The following is a 21,314-nucleotide window of genomic DNA, read 5'->3' as shown; positions in this document are numbered from 1 at the left end:
ATCGCAGCACCGAGATAGGCCTTGTGCCTCGGGCCCAAGCCCATCCTCTGAAAAGTTTCCGGTGCCCAGTCTCCGTTTGGAACCGTACTGACAGGCCAGCCTCCTCCCGCCGACACCTTGCGCGTTTCTGAAGGCTGAGCCAAAGTACTTGTATTGTCTGCTTCTGGCCTTGCTCATCTACCTCCCTAAATAAACTGGACTGAATACCAGTGATTCTTAGCCTGGAGGTAACATTTTTGGTTGACCAACCCTGGCCAAACACACCTTAATTTAAAACAAACAAAACAAAACATAATCGCATTGGGCGGGATTTTGATGGCTGCTGATGAAAAAGATGCTCCTGAAACTTTAGGAGCATCTTTAGCTCCTAAACTGGTAGTGCGAAGAAGCTGATTCTCGCCCTTGACTTGGTTGTTTTGAGTTAATGAAGGGTCTTTCCATGAGTTAGTTTAAAAAAACAAACAAACAAGCAAACAAAACTAGTGGCCCTACTGGCAAAAGCATAGAGCATAAGGATATGGATAAGCGGAATTGAATTGAGATTCCAGAATACATGGATAGGCTAAAAGAGAAGTTACTTGGACAACTGGATATCCATATATAAAAGAATGAATTTGGATTACTAACTCATAACATTTGAAAAGTTAAAATGAATCAAAGACCTAAATGTAAGAGCTTAAACTTTAAAATACTTTGGAGGAAACATAGGTATAAATCTTCTTGACTTTGGATCAGCCACAAGCAACCAAAGAAAAATAAATAATATGGACCTCATCAAAAGACAATCTAAGGGATAGGAGAAAATATTTGCAAATGATGTATCTCATAAAGGTCTAATATTTAGAATACATAAAGTGAAGTCACTCAGTCGTGTCCGACTCTTTGCGACCCTGTGGACTATAGCCCACCAGGCTCCTCTGTCCATGGGATTCTCCAGGCAAGAATACTGGAGTGGGTTGCCATTTCCTTCTCCAGGGGATCTTCCCGACCCAGGGATCAAACCCACGTCTCCTGCATTGCAGGCAGACGCTTTAACATCTGAGCCACCAGGGAAGCCTTAAAAAATACATAAAGAACTATTATAATTCAACAATTAAAAGACAGTCCAATTAAAAAATGGACAAACTATCTGAATAGAAATTTCTGTAAAGAAGATAGACGAATGGACATGAAAAGATGCTCAACATCATTTGCCGTCATGGAAATGCAAATTAAAACCACAATGAGATAACGTTTCAGATCCTTTAGGATATATGTCTATAACTGAAAAGAAAAATAAGTTCTGAAGAAATTGGAACTGTTGTACTGTACTTAATGGGAGCATAAAATGCTTTGGAAAACACTTCATTTGAAAAACATTCCTGCCTTCCTCAAACTATTATGTATAAAATTACCATGACCCAGTAATTCTAATAGATATACACCCAAGGAATTGAGGACATATGTTCACACAAAAACGTACACAAATATGCACAGCAGCCATATTCATAGCAGAAAAAGAAAAAGAACCCAAATGTGCATTAGCTGACTAATGGATAACCAAAAGTGGTATAGCTATACAAAGAAAAGTTATTAGGCACAAAAGGAAAGGAATGAAGTGCTCATACAAGGTGGATGAAACTTGAAAACATTATGCTAAGTGAAAGAAGCCAGTTCCAAAGTATGATTCTGTTTATATGACGTATCCAGAACAGGTAAGTCTATAGATACAGAAAATAGATTAGTAGGCTACTGCTTCAGTGAATTCTACTAGGGCTGGAGAATTGAAGGGAAATGGGGAGTGAGTATTAAAGGGCAAAGTTTTTTTTGCAGGGGGTGATCAAAGTGCTTTAAAATTGAGTGATGATTGTATAGCTCTGTAAATATACTGAAAAACTACCAATTGTATAAATAGGTGAGCTGTATGATATGTTAATTGTATTTCTCAAACTATTATATAAAGCAAAAAATACAATGCTAGTAAGTGAAGTATAGTGTATTATTAAAGGAGTATATAGGATTTTCACATCCAATAACGATTGTCATGAACAGCTTCCCCAAAAACTTTTTTTATTTGAAAAAAAAATTTTTATTGAAAAAAAAATTTTTTAATAAAACTTTAAAATCTAAATTAAAATCCAGAGGGGAAGTTGAAATAGGCTAGAGCATCGGTCTTAAAACGTTTTGATCATAGGACTTCTTTAAACTTTGAAATTGATTGAAGACTCTAAAGAGTTTTCCTTTGTGTGTTATATCTATTGATATTTACCATATTAAAAATTAAAACAAAATTTTAAACTATGTATTAACTCATTGAAAGATAATAATAAATCCTTTATATATTAGCATAAATAACATATTTGTATGAAAAATGACCGTATTTTCCAAAAACAAAAAATAACTAGTGAGTAGAGTCACAGTGTATTTCATTTTTGCAAGTATCTTTAATTTCCTTAATGCCTGATTTGTAGGAGACAGCAGGATAGTTATATATACTATTTCATTCAATTGTTACCATACTGGTTGTGGTTGGTCGAAATATGTAACAAAAAAAATCCAACCTCATACAGGCATGTATGTAATTGGAGAAAGGGAGAAGACTATATTAGTAGCTAAATGTAATATTTTCTTCAGTAACACACCAAACTTGACATAGTTTCTTAATTGAAATGTAGAATTTGAAACTGTATCAATGAACTTTTTGTACTCTGTTACAGTAAAAATCCATTGGTTTATCTTACACTTCAGGAAGGTCTTTTTTCCATGAATAATTTTGTAACATGATGGGTTGGTCATTTAGAAAAACATTGATTTGCTGAGTTATACAGGTTTCCTAAATGTTGACACACTTCATTATACAATATATAAAGATCATATTATTTTCACAGACATCAGAAAGTCTTTAAATACTGAGAAACTGTCAAATTCACAGTGATGAATACAATTTTTCTAAAATGCTAATTTTTGTGTGAAAGGTCAAATTTTGTCATTGTCAGTTGTTTTCTTTAAGTGTTAGGCTCATCTGTTCATTTTTTGAGAAAATGTCTGCTATATTTCCATTGGTTATTCCAATAATGAATAACCATTATTGACCTGTCATTCATTCTGAGAAAAAAATACTGTTCCTTTTTTTAAAACAGCTGAATAAGCTTATAACTCAATCTCTTGTGAGCTTTTCTTTCCCTACATATAGCCACCTTATGGAACAGAAAAGACTGCTTTTCTTCACATAGTATATTTTTTAAGCATTACTCCAGCATTCAGTTCAGTTCAGTCTCAGTCGTGTCCAACTCTTTGTGACCCCATGGACTGCAGCACTCCAGACCTCCCTGTCCATCACCAACTCCCGGAGTTTACTCAAACTCATGTCCATTGAGTCGGTGATGCCATCCAACCATCTCATCCTCTGTTGTTCACTTCTCCTCCTGCCTTCAATCTTTCCCAACATCAGGGTCTTTTCAAATGAGTCAGCTCTTCGCATCAGGTGGCCAAAGTATTGGAGTTTCAGCTTCAGCATCAATCCTTCCAATGAATATTCACGACTGATTTCCTTTAGGATGGACTGGTTGGCTCTCCTTGCAGTCCGAGGGACTCTCAAGAGTCTTTTCCAACACCCCAGTTCAAAAGCATCAATTCTTCGGCACTCAGCTTTCTTTATAGTCCAACTCTCACATCCATACATGACTACTGGAAAAACCATTGCCTTGACTAGACAAAGCTTTTTTGGCAAAGTAATGTTTCTGCTTTTTAATATGCTATCTAGGTTGGTCATAACTTTTCTTCCAAGGAGTAAGCGTCTGTTTATTTCATGGCTGCAGTCACCATCTCAAGTATTAAAACTTAGCAAAATTAATGTTTGTTTCCTATTGCTGCTGTAAGAAATTCCCACAAACTTCATGGCTTACAACAATATAGGTTTATTTATCTTATAGTTCTGAAAGTCAGAAATCCTAAACTCAGGGTGTTGCTGAGTCAATATCTTCTGGAGGCTCTCGAGGAGAATTGTGAGGTGTTTTGTTTTGGCCATGATGAGGGATCTTAGTTCCCCTACTAGGGACTGAACCCGTGCCTCATACAGTGGAAATGTGGAATTCTAGCCCTGAACGACCAGGGAAGTCCCGGGGAGAATTTATTTTCTTCTCCAACTTCTAGAGACTGCCTGCATTCTTTAGTTCATGGCCCCTTCCTCCATCTTCAGGGCCTAGCTGGATCTTTCACAACTCCCTTCCTCTCTCCCCTTCTCCCTCTCTCTCTCTCCTTAGCTTCTGTGATCACATCTCCTCTAACTTTGACCCTTTTGTCTCCCTCTTTAAACAACTCTTAGGATTACATTGAACTACCCAGATAATCCAGGGTAGCCACCCTATCTCAAGATCCTTAATTTAAATCACATCAGCAAAATATTTCTTTGCCAAGTGAAATAACATATTCACAGGTTTCAGAGATTAGGAAGTAGACATCTTTGGGATGCCATTAATTAGCCTACTATAATTAATTTACTGTTTCATCAATGACATTCTCAAGTGAAACTTTAAGTGCATCACAGTGAGGAATACAATGGATAATAGTACAGTTGGTGTCACTGTCTTGATTCATGCTAAAATGCCAGAAGTTTTACAAACCATTGGTTTTGCACTATTAGTGCCTATATCCACACAATGGAAAAAGGAAATAATGTCTTAATATTATTATGAAAACCATCTTGACCTTGCAGACCTCCGTAAAAGTCCCAGGTCCTCCAGTAGTCCAAAGACTATATTTTAATCTAGAAGAAGGGAAGTAAAGGTTTTCCCTAGCCTAGACAAATGACAGGACATAAAGAAGCAAGCATTACAAGTTCTCTATAGTAGGAGCATGGTTTGGAAATAAGGAGCTAGAAGAAAACAGCAAAAAGGAAAGTAAGGGCCCATAAGTCTCGTAAAGTAAGCCTGATGCTGCTGCTGCTGCTAAGTCACTTCAGTCGCGTCCGACTCTGTGAGACCCCATAGATGGCAGCCCACCAGGCTCCCCCATCCCTGGGATTCTCCAGGCAAGAACAGTGGAGTGGTTTGCCATTTCCTTCTCCAAAAAGTAAGCCTAGTAAACCATTTTAAGAAATTTTGACTTAAACCTGAAAGGCATAATGTTGGCAGTGAAGGGGTGTGGGAGGCATAAAGTGTTTCTAATCAGTGGAAGCAATAGGCTTGCAGTGTGAAAAATAGACAAAATAAGAGGGAAATAAGGAAACTGCAGCAGTAGTCAAGAAGAAAAAAAAGAGAATGACAGAAAATCAGATCAGTGGTAGTAGAGAGGGAAATGGATATCATGCAACCAACAGGTTTTGGAAATTGATTAGATTCTTTTTTTTTAATTGGAGTATGTGTGCTAAGTCACTTTAATCATGTCCAGTTCTTTGTGACCCCATGGACTGTAGGCTGCCAGCCTCCTCTGTCCATGGGATTTTCCAGGCAGGAATGCTAGAGCGGGTTGCCATGCCCTTCTCCAGAGTTGCTGGAGTATAGTTGCTTTCCAATGTTGTGATAGTTTCTGCTGTACAGCAAAGTAAATCAACTCTATATATACATACATCCCCCATTTTTTGGACTTCCTTCCCTTTTAGGTCACCACAGAGCATTTTTTTTTTTAACCACAGAGCATTGAGTAGAGTTTTCTGTGCTATAAAGTTGGTTTTCATTAGTCATCTATTTTATACATGGTAGTGTATATGTGTCAATCCCAGACTCCCAATCCATTCCACCACCACCCCTTTTTCCCTGGTATCAAATGTTTGATCTCTACATCTGTGTCTCTTTCTGCTTTACAAATAAGTTCATCTATACTATTTTTCTTTATTGACTTGGGTAATTTGATGTGATGATGTATTTTGAGATTTGATAGAAAACCTTTGAGAAGAGGAACAGATTTAAAAAGAAAAAAAAATGATAAGATTTAAATGTAAATGTGAAGTCCACAGAGTCACTCAGGAAAACATGTCCAGCAGGCAACTGATACAATTTGAAGCACTGAGAGAAACCCACGCTGAAGATAAGAGATTTGGAAATCACTGGCATATAAATGTTGATAATGATGATCATTCTTAACATTTATTTACCGGCAGACCCTCTTTCAAGTACTATATGTTTGTTATTTTACTTAATCCTATAAGGTAAATGATAATACTATCCTCATCTTATATTAATAGATGCAAAAACAGAGGCAAGAGAGATTGAATTCACACAAATAAGTGGCATGTCAGTATTTAAACACAGGAGACATTTACTCCAGTTCCTTCAGTGATTTATATCAGCTAGAGAGGGCAGGATAAATGCTACCTGTAAGATGTCCATCAAAGTCATCTGTGGAGGTTTTCAAATTAAGCAAACCTCCTGGATTCAGATGAATGCACTTAGGAGTTAGTTCCTTTCTTCTTCACTCCTCAGCTTGAGAATCACAGACAAGGTAATCCACAGTTATTGCCAGGAGGCCTGACATTCCTCAGGTGTGTTATGGCAATAATAGAGTGTCTTAAGATTTCAGAGGTGAGAAATTCTTGGTTATAAAAAGGAGTAGGGTGTGGTCTTGGAAGTGAGTGGCTAAAGTGTCCTGAGAAATGAAGGGATAGAGGAATATAAGATTAGGGTGTTATAAAATGAATTATAACATAAAAATTAAAGCCACTCTAGAGGACAGTGGGTTTCCTAGGTGGCGCTAGGGGTAAAGAACACGCCTGACAGTGCAGGAGAGGAAAGTGACGAGGGTTTGGTACCTGAGTCCGGAAGATCTCCTGGAGTAGGAAATGACATCCAACTCCAATATTCTTGCCTGGAGAAACCCTTGGACAGAGAAACCTAGGAGTCTGCTGTCCATAGGGTCGCAAAGAGTCAGACACGACTGAAGCAACTTAGCCCTAGAAGACAGCAGGGCTTGGGGAAGCCAGTGAACCAGGGACCAAGTTTAGTGTAAAGAGGAAGAACAAGTGTTTAAACTAAAGAATGCTTGTCTGAAAGTACTATTGGAAAGACTGGGAAATAGGAAGAACTTTGACCAATCTTTTAGTGTTTCTCAAACAAAATTCTTGAAGAAATTAAAATGAAACATTACCTGCAAATCTATTCTGTACCCATGCCCCAGGCCATTCTTTTTTGTCACCAGCTCTCCTTCACTTCTCCAGAAAAGAATGACAACAGTGGTTTTCCTACACTAGCAGGATACTCTGGATGAAGCAGAATTCCACAGCTATGTTAATTGATGGACAAACCAGCCAAGAATAAATTCCTGAGGTGAGGGATAAACAACTTCTTTGCCATTTGAGGGAATTAAGCCCTATCTGTGGAAGCCATTGCTAGTTGGAACATTTTTAAGGGCTGGAAAAGGCATAAAAAGTAAAAGTAAGAAATGGTGGGAAAATGGCCTTTGTTAAAATGTGGTACCTTTTGCCTCAGGTGCAAGAGCAAAGTAACACAAAGTGGAAGGATTTCCCATCCATTGGCAGATCAACAGGCTTATAACTTCAACTATTCCTGTTTTTCTAATAATTCCCCTATTATCTCTGAAGATGAGGTTTTTCAATAAAACTATATGTTTGATATGAATAAAAAGTGCCTAAAATTAGAAACTGGTGAAATCTGTAATTGCCACACTGGGGAAAGAAGTCAGAAGATAGAGAATTTTCTTTTTTCTTTTAAGAAAAGGAAGAGAAAAAAAATTGAGTCAAAGGGGAAAAAAACATAGAATGACAAATTTGACTTCTCTTCCACTTGCTTTTTAGTGTCAAAATATGACTTAGGTGCTCTTTGGAGTGATTTTTGGACCTAGCTATTTTCTGTTTCTGATTTCAAAATTTTAAGTATATTGTATTTATTGCAACAAATCCATTTTTAAAAACCTGTTAAATATTGACTAATGTCAGAGTAAATTTTTTTTGGAAATCAAAAGGAAAATAGCCTCCTCAGATAAAAACAGATGAACTTAACAAGGGGAAGCATTTCTAAACAAAATATTTTACTTAAGTCACTATATCTCATAAAAATTACAAAGTTGGGACATAGTATCAGTAACATGTCTTATATTTTCCTCTTTAAAAAATCAGTTCAACCTAAACTGTGTGAAATTAATGACCTAACAATTAGTAAAGAATTATTTAAAGGACAATAATTTGATTGTACCCAGCAAATGGGACATATTCTAGAGACAAAAAACACAAATCTTAAATGAATTTAGTATTAACAACAGTGTTACCAATGTTATTCTGAAACAGTGCTGTGCTTAGTCACTCAGTCGTGTCCAGCTCTTTGCAACCTCATGGACTGTAGCCTGCCAAGCTCCTCTGTCCATCGGGATTCTCCAGGGAAGAATACTGGAGTGGGTTGCCATGAATCTCCCCAACCCAGGGATCAACCCAGATCTTCTGCTTTGCAGGCAGATTTTTTTTACCATCTGAGCCACCATGGGAAGCCCAAGAATACTGGAGTGGGTAGTCTATCCCTTCTCTAGGGAAACTTCCCAACCCTGGAATCAAACCAGCGTCTCCTGCATTGCAGGTGGATTCTTTACCAGCTGAGCTACCAGGGAAGCCTTATTCTGAAACTATTATGTATCAGATGTAAAGTATATAACTATTTTGTTATCTTTTTAATATCTGTAAAATCAGTTAGATGCCCACCTTTTTATTCCTAATATGGTTTGTGTATACTTTCTCTATTTTTCTTTAACAGTCTCATCAGAGTTGTATTAATTTTATCAATCATTTCAAAAACCAACTTTTTAATTTCTTGATTCTCTATGTTGTATGTTTCTTGCTATTTTATTTCTGCTTTTATCCTACTTCCTTCCTTCTGCTTTCTTTGGGTTTGAAGTGAAGTGAAGTCGCTCAGTCGTATCCAACTCTTTGCAACCCCATAGACTGCAGCCTGCCAGGCTCCTCTATCCATGGGATTTTCCAGGCAATAGTACTGGAGTGGATTGCCATTTTCTTCTCCAGGGGATCTTCCCAACCCAGGGCTCAAACCCGGGTCTCCCGCATTGTAGACAGACGCTTTACCGTCTGAGCCGCCATCTGTTCTTTTTCTAGCTTCTTGAAGTTAATACTGAGATCACTGATTTTTAACTTTATATTCATCATCATCTATAAAAGGTTTCACTGTATATGTAGCTTCAGCTTCCTCCCACAAAATTTGACATATAATTTTCATATTTCCATTATTATTTAACTAAAAATATTTTATGTTCACTGGGATTTCTTCTTTAACTCATGGATTATTTAGAAGTTTATTCCTTAATTTCAAAATGTATGGTAATTTTCTACTTATCTTTTTGTTATTAATATCTATCTCAAATAATATCTCTATTAATGTCAGAGTATATTCTGTACACAACTTCTGTGCTTTGGAGTTTGTTGAGACTTGCTTTAAGGCCTAGCATATGGTTAGCTTTGATAAGTGATACCCTGGAGAAGGAAATGGCAACCCATTCCAGTATTCTTGCCTGGAGAATCCCATGGACAGAGAAGCCTGGAAGGCCACAGTCCTTGGGGTCACAAGAGTTGGACACAACTTAGCGACTAAACCACCACCACCACACATATCCTTGGAAAAAAACGTTTTCTTCAATTGAACTCTAGTTTTTGACCCCTCACGCCCAAAGCTCTGTTTAGCTTCCCTATCTCTCAGCCACCGCTTTATGTTTACTTTCTCATTCCCATAGTCATCACCTTTGGGTTAACAAATTCTACAAAGTGAGAAATGGCACCAAAGTAGGGGCTCACTTCTCTGGACTTCCCTCTTCTCTGGCAGCTTCTCCCTGAAAATCCTCACTGCCTAGGTAAGCCTCAGACACCTTTTTTTTTTTTTTGCTTTGGTGTCTTTGCTGAAAAGTAAGTTAACTGATACATGTCAGACTTTATGATATCTTGAAAGCAGATAAGTCCTTGAACTTTGTTCTTCATTTTATTTTATTATTTTTTTAAAGTTTTATTGGAGTATAGTTGACTTACAGTGTTGTGTTAGTTTCTGCTATACAGCGAAGTCAATCAGTTACACATATATGTGTGTGTGTGTGTGTGTATCCACCCTCTTTTTAGATTCTTTTCCCATATAGGTCATTAAATAGTATTGAATAGAGTTCCCTGTGCTATACAGCAGGTCCTTATTAGTTATCTAGTTGATATATATAGTAGTACGTATATGTCAATCCCAATCTCCCAGCTGATCCCTCTGCCCCTAGGGTCTTAACCTTGGGGCCCCAACATTTTATGAGCAGAAAATAGGTTGACAAAGCAGAGCAAACTACCCCAGAATACATGAAATGTCCACTTCACATATGACCAAGAAGAATAACCAAAAAACCTCCCAGAATGGATCGACAAGAAGCCTGGAGAACAATGGACAAGGGAGTTCCTCCCAAGGACTAGAATTAGACCTAAACAGGACCATATTCCCCACCACAAGGATCTGGGGTCCTTGGACAAATGACTACTGTGTATTTCCCATCCTTCCCCACTTGCCAAATAGGAACTTTATTATATTATGTATACCCAGTCCCAGTACCCAGTCCTTGCTACACCTTGGCATTCTGAGTATGTGGGTACAGATACCTTGCCCCTTTAGTTCATAAGTCTCTAGATCAAAAGAGACCTATGTCAATCAATGAGGGATAAGATTAAAAACAATTATGCCACATCCTTAGATTTACATGCCATCATTTTTAAAAATGCGATTAATCTGTAGAGACTGATGTAGGAAAAATGTCCAAGCTATACTTAGTGTTAAAAAAAAAATTGTATGCTTATTACGATTTCCATTTCTATGAAGAAAAAAAAAACCTGCTATACCACTGCTAACTGTAGTACTATTGCTAATAACAGCAAACACCATTTATAAGACAATGCCCTATGTGAAATATAAATTATTTCATTTAATCTTCAGAACAACCCTATGAGATAACACTATTTGAAGATAAGCAAAATGAGGGACAAATAGGTAATGTAAGTTACCCAAGAATTCATAGACAAAAAGCTGGAATTTGAACCCTGGCAGTCTGGCTAAGCCACTATGCCAGGCCACCTAATGTTTGTATGTAAGTTTATACACACACAGTTTACAATGATATACATCAAACTCTAAACAATAGTTCTTTATCAAGGAGGGATTACAGTAACTTTCAAATTCTGTCACTTTTGGGGGGTAATATTTAGATTGTTTTTTACACCATGAATATACTACTTTTGTAAACAAAATTATTTAGTTCCTGCCATGAGCCAGGAAATGGCATGAGCCAGGAAATGGCAACCCACTCCAGTATTCTTGCCTGGAAAATCCCATGGACGGAGGAGCCTGGCGGGCTACAGTGCATGGGGTCGCAAAGAGTCAAACATGACTGAGCTGCTAACACTATGAGCCAGGTACCAGGGAGAGCAGTATTTTAGTAATAAGGTAGTTAACTACTAACAAATAACTCAAAGATCTCAATGTCTTAACAAAATTAAGCTTTCTTTTTCACTCATATCACAGCCTGAATTGGGTGCTCAGCAGGCAGCTTTTTATATTTTGATTCAGAATTCTGCCTCCAATCAACATGTGATGGCACCATCTTCTCAAGCAGAGACCTGCAAATATTTTCTGTAAAGGGACAGATAGCAAATATTTTAGGCTTTGTGGGGCATATTGTCATAACTACTCAAGGATCCCATTGTGTCATGAAAGCAACTATAGACAATATGTAAATAAATGGGCATGTTCCAGTGGGGCTTCCCTGGTGGCTCAGTGGTAAAGAACCAATGCAGAAGATTCGAGTTTGATCCCTGTATCAGAAAGATCCCCTGGAGAAGGAAATGGCAACCCAATCCAGTATTCTTGCCTGGGAAATCCCATGGACAGAGGTGCCTGGTGGGCTGCAGTCCATGGGGTCGCAAAAGAGTCAGACACAACTTAGCAACTAAACAACAATGTTCCAATAACCCTTTATTAGCAAAAATATATAGTAGGCTAGATTTGACCTATGGGCCATAGTTTACCAACCCTGTTCCAAAGTCTTCTCAGAGTCCTGAATTGAATCCTCTCTTTCAAATGGTCAAGAGAAAGAATGAGGAAGGCCTAGAAATGGGACATGATTTCAACCCATATCCTGTTGGCCAGAATCCACTCACATGGCCTCAACCAAATCAGTCTAGGGTATGTAGTTTTCTATGACTCAGTGCAAGGAAAAGCCATCGCTCATCTGCTAGCAAGGCTGTGGCACTGTCAGCTCTTTTTGTCACCATATATTGTTTACTATTTTTTCTTTGTACAGATAATGCTTTCTGCAAGAGGACAGCTGAAAGTCCCCCTCCATGCCCTCCTCCCGCCCCCGCCCTCCCCAGTAAATACATCCAGCTCAAAGTCCAAGCTCTCCAGGTGGTGTTCAGTTTTCTTCATCAGGCTCAGATATGACTCTTTATGGTCCAATGACCTATGAACTAAAAAGATAAGTCATCTTCCCAGACACACCCACTGGTAACTCAAGGAAGACTGAAGACTGTGAAAAACATTTTTAATCAGAACAAGGAAAAACTGAAGACACACAGTATTCACTGGGCCACAGCGTGGGTAAACACGTGAAGATCTCCTTCTCTGGGGGTAGGTCAACCCTCATGTGGTTCTGATACCTTACAACAGCCTGCTACCCTACAAGGATGCCCTCATGCCCCTCAAGCTCTAATATCCTACACTGGGTAGTCATCCACAGGGAAGTCTCCCTCCCAAGTTCTGACATCTTTTTTTTTAAGTATTTATTTGACTGGGCCAGGTCTTAGTTGCAGCATGTGGGAAATACTTCACTAACCAAGGATCGAACCTGAGACCCCTGCATTGGGAGTATGGAATCTTAGCCACTGGACCACCAGGGAAGTCCCAAGTTCTGGCATCCCTTTCTAACCCTCCCCTCTATAGGACACCCTTCTCACCCCAGGCTCTTCACTCCTATTCAAGTAACACCAGGACATTAGTTAATGACTCTACCTAATGACATAGTTCCAGAAGGAAAAGAGAGAAAAAAGAAGAGAAAGTGAAGGGAAAAGAGGAAGAGGAAAAGAAAAAGCTCAAAGACTTCTTATCTCTTGCTATGGAAGTCTAGAAGTAGCCACAGCTTTTACTTGCAAGGCTCTAAATTTTTGCCTTGGTTTTCTTCTATTTCCTACAATCCCATGAAAGAATTCTTTCCTGATCTCATCTCTTTCTTATAATGTCTTGCACACACCACTAAAAATAACCTCTATTAAATTTCTGTTTTCTATTTTGGTCACCCAGGACTGGGTAGACACATGGTCTGCTGCTCAAGTAACCTCAGGCAACAATGTTGCAAAATGTGCTGCTGCTGCATCTCCTGGCTAACCATCTTTTCAGCCACTAATACTAAGTTTGTTGCAACCTACCTGCTCTGTAAATGCCACATAGGTTTTTGGAGTTTTTTTGTTTGTTCCGCAGTAGTGTTCCACTTCAAGCAGAGAACAAAACAAAGTCCACCCAGTACTTCCCTGGCGCTCCAGCAGTTAAGACTCTGCACTTCCACTGCAGGGGATGTGGTTCCCACCCCTGCTCAGGAGACAGTGAGTTCCTGCATGCCACATGGCATGGCCAGGAAACAAAACCATAAAGTGTCTTCTCTCCCTGAGCTTACACTCTATGGTATGTTTTTGTTTTAATTTTATTTACTTACTTATTTTTGGCTTTGCCGGGCCTTTGTTGCTGCATAGGCTTTTCTTTATTTGTGGCAAGTGGGGGCTAATCTCTTGTGGAGCACTGGCTCTAGGGCACAAGGGTTTAGTAGTTGCAGATCCCAGGTTCTAGAGAACATTCAGTACTTGTGGCACTTGGGCTTAGTCACTCCACAGCATGTGAGATCTATCATGGATTAGGGACTGAACCTGTGCCTCCTGCATTGGCAGGTGGATTCTTTACCACTGAGCCACCAGAGAAGCGGGGGTTTAGTCGCAAAGTCATGTCTGGCACCCCATTGACTATAGCCTAGCCTACCAGGCTCCTTCCCAGGCAAGAATAAAGTATGGTTTTATTTTGGGAAGGACATGCTTGTTTTAAAATATGCTCCAGATTTGTTTCTTTTGTGTCTTTTTTTTTTGTTTCGTTTTAGGATTCATTTTAATCAGGTATAGTAAGATGTTGTTCAGTCGCTCAGTCCTGTCTGACTTTTTGCAACATGCAGACAAAAATGACTGTCATAAAGGAAGAAGTTTGTATACTCATAGATCCCTAGAAGCAGGAGACATGGCGCACCACACAGGACCACATGCGGAAGCACCGTGAGGCACGGGAGTGAGGGGAAAGCGTGGGCAAAAGACCTTACTGTGGTTTTCACAGGAAGGAAAGGGTGAGACAGGGTAAGCAAGCTGAGCAGGTTTAGGATTGGACAGTTTGATTTTGGTAGAGAACTGCAGGGGTGGTCCCTAGGTATCTGTGTCCCATATCTGGCCTGGGAGTGATTTAAGGCAGGATGGTAGCATCCTGAACTGCAACAGCCTGATGAAAGGAGATGGGTGGGGCTGCGGACTCAGGATTGACTGGCTTGTCTGTTCCCAAGCAAGTCCTTTACTATCTCTAGGAATTAAACAGGGAGGGGCAGCCCTCCCTTGGTCCTTAAGGTCACCATAAAATTTGGACTATTTAAAAAAGTGATTAATGCAATCACTGACTAGAAGAGAATCCTATCTCTGTCCTAGTTCATTTCACTTGGAACATTTCTATCTATTTCAGTTCAGTTCAGTTCAGTTGCTCAGTCGTGTCCGACTCTTTGTGACCCCATGCATTGCAGCACACCAGGCCTCCGTGTCCAATATCAACTCCCGGAGTTCACTCAAACTCACGTCCATTGAGTCAGTGATGCCATCCAGCCATCTCGTCCTCTGTCGTCCCCTTCTCCTCCTGCCCCCAATCCCTCCCAGCATCAGAATCTTTTCCAATGAGTCAACTCTTAGCATGAAGTGGCCAAAGAACTGGAGTTTCAGCTTTAGCATCATTCCTTCCAAAGAGCACCCAGGGCTAATCTCCTTTAGGATGGACTTGTTGGATCTCCTTGCAGTCCAAGGGACTCTCAAGAGTCTTCTCCAACACCACAGTTCAAAAGCATCAATTCTTCGTCACTCAGCTTTCTTCACAGTCCAACTCTCACATCCATACATGACCACTGGAAAAACCATAGCCTTGACTAGACAGACCTGTGTTGGCAAAGTAATGTCTCTGCTTTTCAATATGCTACCTAGGCTGGTCATAACTTTTCTTCCAAGGAGCAAGTGTCTCTTAATTTCCTGGCTGCAATCACCATCTGCAGTGATTTTGGAGCCCCCCAAAATAAAGTCTGACACTGTTTCCACTGTTTCCCCATCTATTTCCCATGAAACTCAAATAGTATCTCAGTCAGCCACCTCATCTCTAGCCCAAATATCCAGATTCAAAAATCTCATACATCATCCAGATTCAAAAATCATTAAGATTTTGCACAGTTCTTCCCTCTCTCTCTCACTATCCCTTCTCCAGGGGATCGTTCTGAACCAGGAATCAGACTGTGGTCTCCTGTGTTGCAGGTGGATTCTTTTCCAGCTGAGCTACCAGGGAAGCCCACTACTGCTATCTAGGAAACTTCAAGTAAGGTTTAGGTATAAAAGTCATCTGAACAGTTTTATCATTTTGAATTTGGGATTTGAATTGGAGAAGGACCATAATTAAAAACTTATCAGAGGGGATATGAATGTAAGTCATATAAGTACCTATTAATCTCTGTAAGTCAAATAAAACAGTGAAAGTGAAGTTTCTCAGTTGTGTCCGACTCTTTGCAACCCTTTGCTATATGACTGTATAGCATACCAGGCTCCTCTGTCCATGGGATTTTCAAGGCAAGAGTACTGGAATGGGTTGCCATTTCCTTCTCCAGGGGGTCTTCCCGACCCAGGGATCAAACCCAGGTCTCCTGAGTTGTAGGCAGATGCTTTTTCCGTCTGAAACAGAGGCCCTGTTAAATTTAAGATAATTTTTAATACTTTCATTCTGGAGCTAGGCAAGAGTATACTAACATCTTTACTCAGAAAATATTTCACACACACACAAATTAGTAGAATCTTATTGAAATCTTGGGCAAGCAAGGGGTTTCTGAAGAATATTCTTACTGGATCTCTCCCCAAGTCATGCACTGTGTTTTGTAATATTTGTTTGGATTAATCTAGGTTATGGATTAATCCAGGGGCATAACTATAGGATTTATTAATACTTTGTTTATACCTGTAGCTCTCCCTCACAACTTGACTTAGTTCATTTGTATATTTATATGGGAGTTTCCTGACTTCCCTGGTGGCTCAGACGGTAAAGAATCTGTCTACAGTGTAAGAGACCCGAGTTCAAGCCATGGGTTGGGAAGATTCCCTGGAGAAGGAAATGGCAATCCACTCCAGTACTATTGCCTGGAAAATCCCATGGACAGAGGAGCCTGGTAGGCTACAGTCCATAGGGTCGCAAAGAGTCGCTCACGACTGAGCGACTTCACTCATTTATGGGAGTTTCCTATTTACTTTCAAGAAAGGGGAGAGAAAAAGTCATGCCTCCAGAACCCTTTAGATTTCTCAGCAGATGGTGAAATTCCAGACAAGCCTTAAACAGTAAGTCCTCTATTTAGATTTCCATTCTATCACACATTCATATACTTATTCATTCCTATACTTGTGAATCCATTTTAAACTGATTCTTTTCGTTATTCTAAATCTATATGCCTGAAGTTAGCCAAACTGAAGAGTTTAGAGTCATCTGTCCCGTTCAGAGAGTACTCAGTCCTCCACAAGACTGCCCTCACTTCAGACACTAGCTGCAAGTTGAGAGGGTTCCCAAAACCACCCTCAGATAATTCACTAGAAGGACTCACAGAATTTACTGACAGCTGTTATACTCATGCTTACAATTTATTACAGCCAAAGTATATGGGCCAAACTAAGATCATGGCATCAGGTCCCATCACTTCATGACAAATAGATGGGGAAACAGTGGAAACAGTGGCTTAGTTTATTTTTCTGGGCTCCAAAATCACTGCAGATGGTGATGGCAGCCATGAAATTAAAAGACACTTACTCCTTGGAAGGAAAGTTATGACCAACCTAGATAGCATATTAAAAAGCAGAGACATTACTTTGACAGCAAAGGTCCATCTAGGCAAACCTAAGGTTTTTCCAGTGGTCATGTATGGATGTGAGAGTTGGACTCTAAAGAAAGCTGAGTGTCAAAGAATGGATGCTTTTGAACTGTGCTGTTAGAGAAGACTCTTGAGAGTTCCTTGGACTACAAGGAGATCCAACCAGTACATCCTAAAGGAGATCAGTCCTGGGTGTTCATTGGAAGGACTGATATTGAAGCTGAACCTCCAGTACTTTGGCCACCTGATGGGAAGAGCTGACTCATTTGAAAAGACCCTGATGCTGGGAAAGATTGAGGGCTGGAGGAGAAAGGGACGACAGAGGATGAGATAGTTGGATGACATCACTGACTCAATGGACATGGGTTTGAGTAAACTCTGGGAGTTGGTGATGGACAGGGAGGCCTGGTGTGCTGCAATCCGTGAGGTTGCAATCTCCCTTTGTTCCTCAACCAGGGATTAAACCCACACCCTCAGCAGTAAAAGCACAGAGTCCTAACCACTGGACCACCAGGGAAGGGAATTCACTCAGTTTTTCTTTCATTGTATACATTTTCTCCCCTTTGATGGTGATTTTCCTGATTGCATACTAATGACAGATTTTTACCACCAATTAATCTGTAATAGTTTTCAGAGAAAGGGTAGACAGCTTTAGATACGGAAATACAAATTAACCACCATAAAAGCTATCTAAACTTTTTGCAGGGAAGGAAAAGGCTTTTTTTCATTCATACAGAAAAGTAAACCAGTAGTCATAGTTCAACCTTAGCCACGGGTTGAAAGGAAACACAGAACACAGTACTCACCAGTTGGTTATAGCAGTTCCAAACCTCAAAAAGACTTTCTGTTCACAGACAGATACATTAATTTTAGTTCTTTAATTCATTATAAACTACAAACAAGAAAAACAATACAGAGTGCCAAACCAAACAAATAGAAAAACCAACAAGAATTAAAAAAAAAAACTCAAAAAACATAAAAAGCAAGATACTTTGACTTCTGCTACCCAATCATGACCAGATTCCCTCTGGCTGTCTGCCATCTGGTGTAACTGGTTATATCATAAACAACTAAATGCCAGATTTAATGTTTCTGCTACCAGTTGTACACAAATCAAAACCAGAACTACATCCAGACTTTACCACTAACTAGAAACACAGAACCAGAAACCCAGAGGTTTAGTCCAAGTAAACTCTGTTGTCACATGAGAGTGAACTCAGGAGTCAGCAAGATTATGTCTAGTGAAAATAGCCCACTGGTTCCCTTCTCTGGCAATGCAGTGTACTCAGATTTTATAGGTAAAATGCACCTGGAATTCTCAGTGGAATCTGAAACTGCCAAAAGAAGACTAGGGAGAAATTAATTTAGAAAAAAAAAAAAAAGTTACTTGCCGAGAAGTTATTAAGAGGGCCAGTATTTAAAAGGCTGGCTCACCACAAAACAAACCAGAATAAATGAACAAACATGTATTAAAAGGAAAATACTCAAAAAGTTGCCAAGTTTATCAAGTTAACAATCTGTAAATAGAGGAAAAATAACAATTTTCTCACACGATTATCTGTAAAGCTTCTCCTCATATCTTCAGATAGTCTCACTGCAAAAGTCAAAAACAGAATTGTTTTTGTTTGAGAGTCAGGAAGTTATAGGACAGCTCAAGGTTTCATTTAATTTGGGATCCAGAGCTGGATCCTGGCTTTGTCTCGTTTTGTTTTTGTTTTTCCAGTGTGCAAAGTGGTGTATGTGCTGAAAGGTAGTCATGGGGGGTCCGGCTGCTTGCTGCTTCAAAGACAGTAAACAGGTCAGATTGTGGAAAGGAAAGTTTGCTTTATTTCAGATGCCAGCAACTGGAGGGGCAGGTGGAGGATGACAGACATCTGTCCAAAGGCCGACTCTGCCCTGCACCGCCTCCCCACCCGCCCACAAGAAGAGGGTGAGAACTTTTATAGACAGAGTGTGGGGAGATGGTTACATACAGAAACAGCACAGTCATCTCTAACAGTCATCTTCAAATTGGTCATCACTGGTCTGACTACCATCATCTTGGTTGTCTTAGGTACAGTTAATCTTTAGTTCCTGGGTGCACTTGTTCCCATTTCTTTGCAGTCAATTCTCATAATTGTGGCAGCTCAGGTCCTGGGTACAGTCTGGTCATCAGGTAATTAACTTCTCCACCTGAGGTTTTAGTAGCCATAAGACAGCTCACAGGATATGGCTCAGATTATTATCTACAGCCCTTGAGAAAGAACTGAAGATCCGTGACCATGCTTAATGACTACATTATTATTTAGTCTCCTTTGCTGGTTTTCCTGTGTTTCAGCATTTCTCACTTCTCTGATTAAACTTACTCTTTGACTAAAGTTTTCCACGGGCAAAAGGCAGGCAGAGGACACGGTGGGGGGCAAGCACCATATGGTCCTGCTCCGTTTCATGTGTGTATGTTTATTTCCTATCAGGGGGATGCAGTATGTCCGCTTATCCTTAGTAGAAGCAGTCAGTGTCAATTTAGTTTCACATTTCTTTAGTTTCCTTCTTGACATCTCCCTCCACTAGTCTATCTGAATTATTATTTTAACTTAATTGAATTGCATGGTGACAAAGGCCATTTACTGAGCATTTATGTCAAACAAAAATATTATCTTATTTAACAGTCACAAAAATTCTGTGCGGTAAATGTTATTCTTATTTTATACACACACAAAAAAAGTACCAAAGAAGTTAAATCATTTACTCAAGGACCCAAAGACCTATAAGTAGTAAGAGGCAAGACTGAGCTTTAGACTCTTGCTTACTTCTGTTGTATCATTTTTATATTGTATTAATTGTCTTTCTCCACCAATCATAGGCTCCTTCACAGCAAGGATTATGTACTTCATGTCTTTGAATGACCAAAACAAAATATATGATCTAGTATGTAGTAGGTATATCAAAAATTATTTATCTTTTAGAATTCTATAATTGTTTAACACACATAGATCTTATTTTTGAAAAAATAGTAAGCTCCCTGCAGGCAAGGAATGTAGAAATTAAAACAGAAATGGTAATGTCAAAGGTAAATGCCAGCTGATGGTCTGCCTGGGCCCATATTAAGATGTGGTTTAGGATTTGGACCTTAGCTTCACAAGTCAGTTCAGTCACTCAGTAGTGTCCGGTTCCTTGCAACCCCATGGACTGCAGCACTCCAGGCCCTCCTGTCCATCACCAACTCCCAGAGTTTACTCAAACTCATGTCCATTGAGTCGGTGATGCCATCCAACCATCTCATCCTCTGTTGTCCCCTTCTCCACCCACCTTCAATCTTTCCCAACATCAGGGTCTTTTCAAATGAGTCAGCTCTTCGCATCAGGTGGCCAAAGTATTGGAGTTTCAGCTTCAGCATCAGTCCTTCCAATGAACACTTAGGACTGATATCCTTTAGGATGGACTTGTTGGATCTCCTTGCAGTCCAAGGGACTCTCAAGAGTCTTCTCCAACACCACAGTTCAAAAGCATCAGTTCTTCGGCGCTCAGGTTTTTTTATGGTCCAACTCTCACATCCATACATGACTACTGGAAAAACCATAGTCTTGACTAGATGGACCTTTGTTGGCAAAGTAATGTCTCAGGTTTTTAATATGCTGTCTAGGTTGGTCACAGCTTTTCTTCTAAGGAGCAAACATCTTTTAATTTCAGAAACTCAATTCTGGCCATGTATTCAGAGCTGATTAGTTAGAGGGAATGCTCATTTTGTCCAAGCTCAAAAGAACATAATGCATGGGCAAACCATATTTTAGCTGGTCAGAGATTAGACTTTCTTAGACTGGTTTGTCACCAGAATACAGATCACCTTTGTGTTCTCTGGAGAGAGTTGTCCCCAGAGTTTGTGTCTCAATGTTCACGAAACCCTAGAATGGACCTAGACAGGAACTCAATTGAAACAGATGCATTTGATTTACATAAGGCCCATGGGTATGATAAGGGAAAAACTTGGGTTGGATTACTTAACTTTTCTGAGAAGGAAAATGATGCTTACAATAAGAGTATCTACTGCCCAAGTTTCTTATGAAGACTATATCATATGACAAGCAGTGAAAACCAACAAATATACTAGTTGTTACATTGATAAGAATTCTAATTCATTAGGTCATTTGGAGTCACTCCAATACTGGTCCTACGGTTTTCAGAATGTACCAAGGCAAGGCACCCTCTTGCCTTGGTGACTT

The sequence above is a fragment of the Capra hircus genome, chromosome 2 (assembly GCF_001704415.2).
Source record: "Capra hircus breed San Clemente chromosome 2, ASM170441v1, whole genome shotgun sequence".
In the NCBI taxonomy this organism is placed as follows: Eukaryota; Metazoa; Chordata; class Mammalia; order Artiodactyla; family Bovidae; genus Capra; species Capra hircus.
This window is presented reverse-complemented; position numbering follows the sequence as displayed.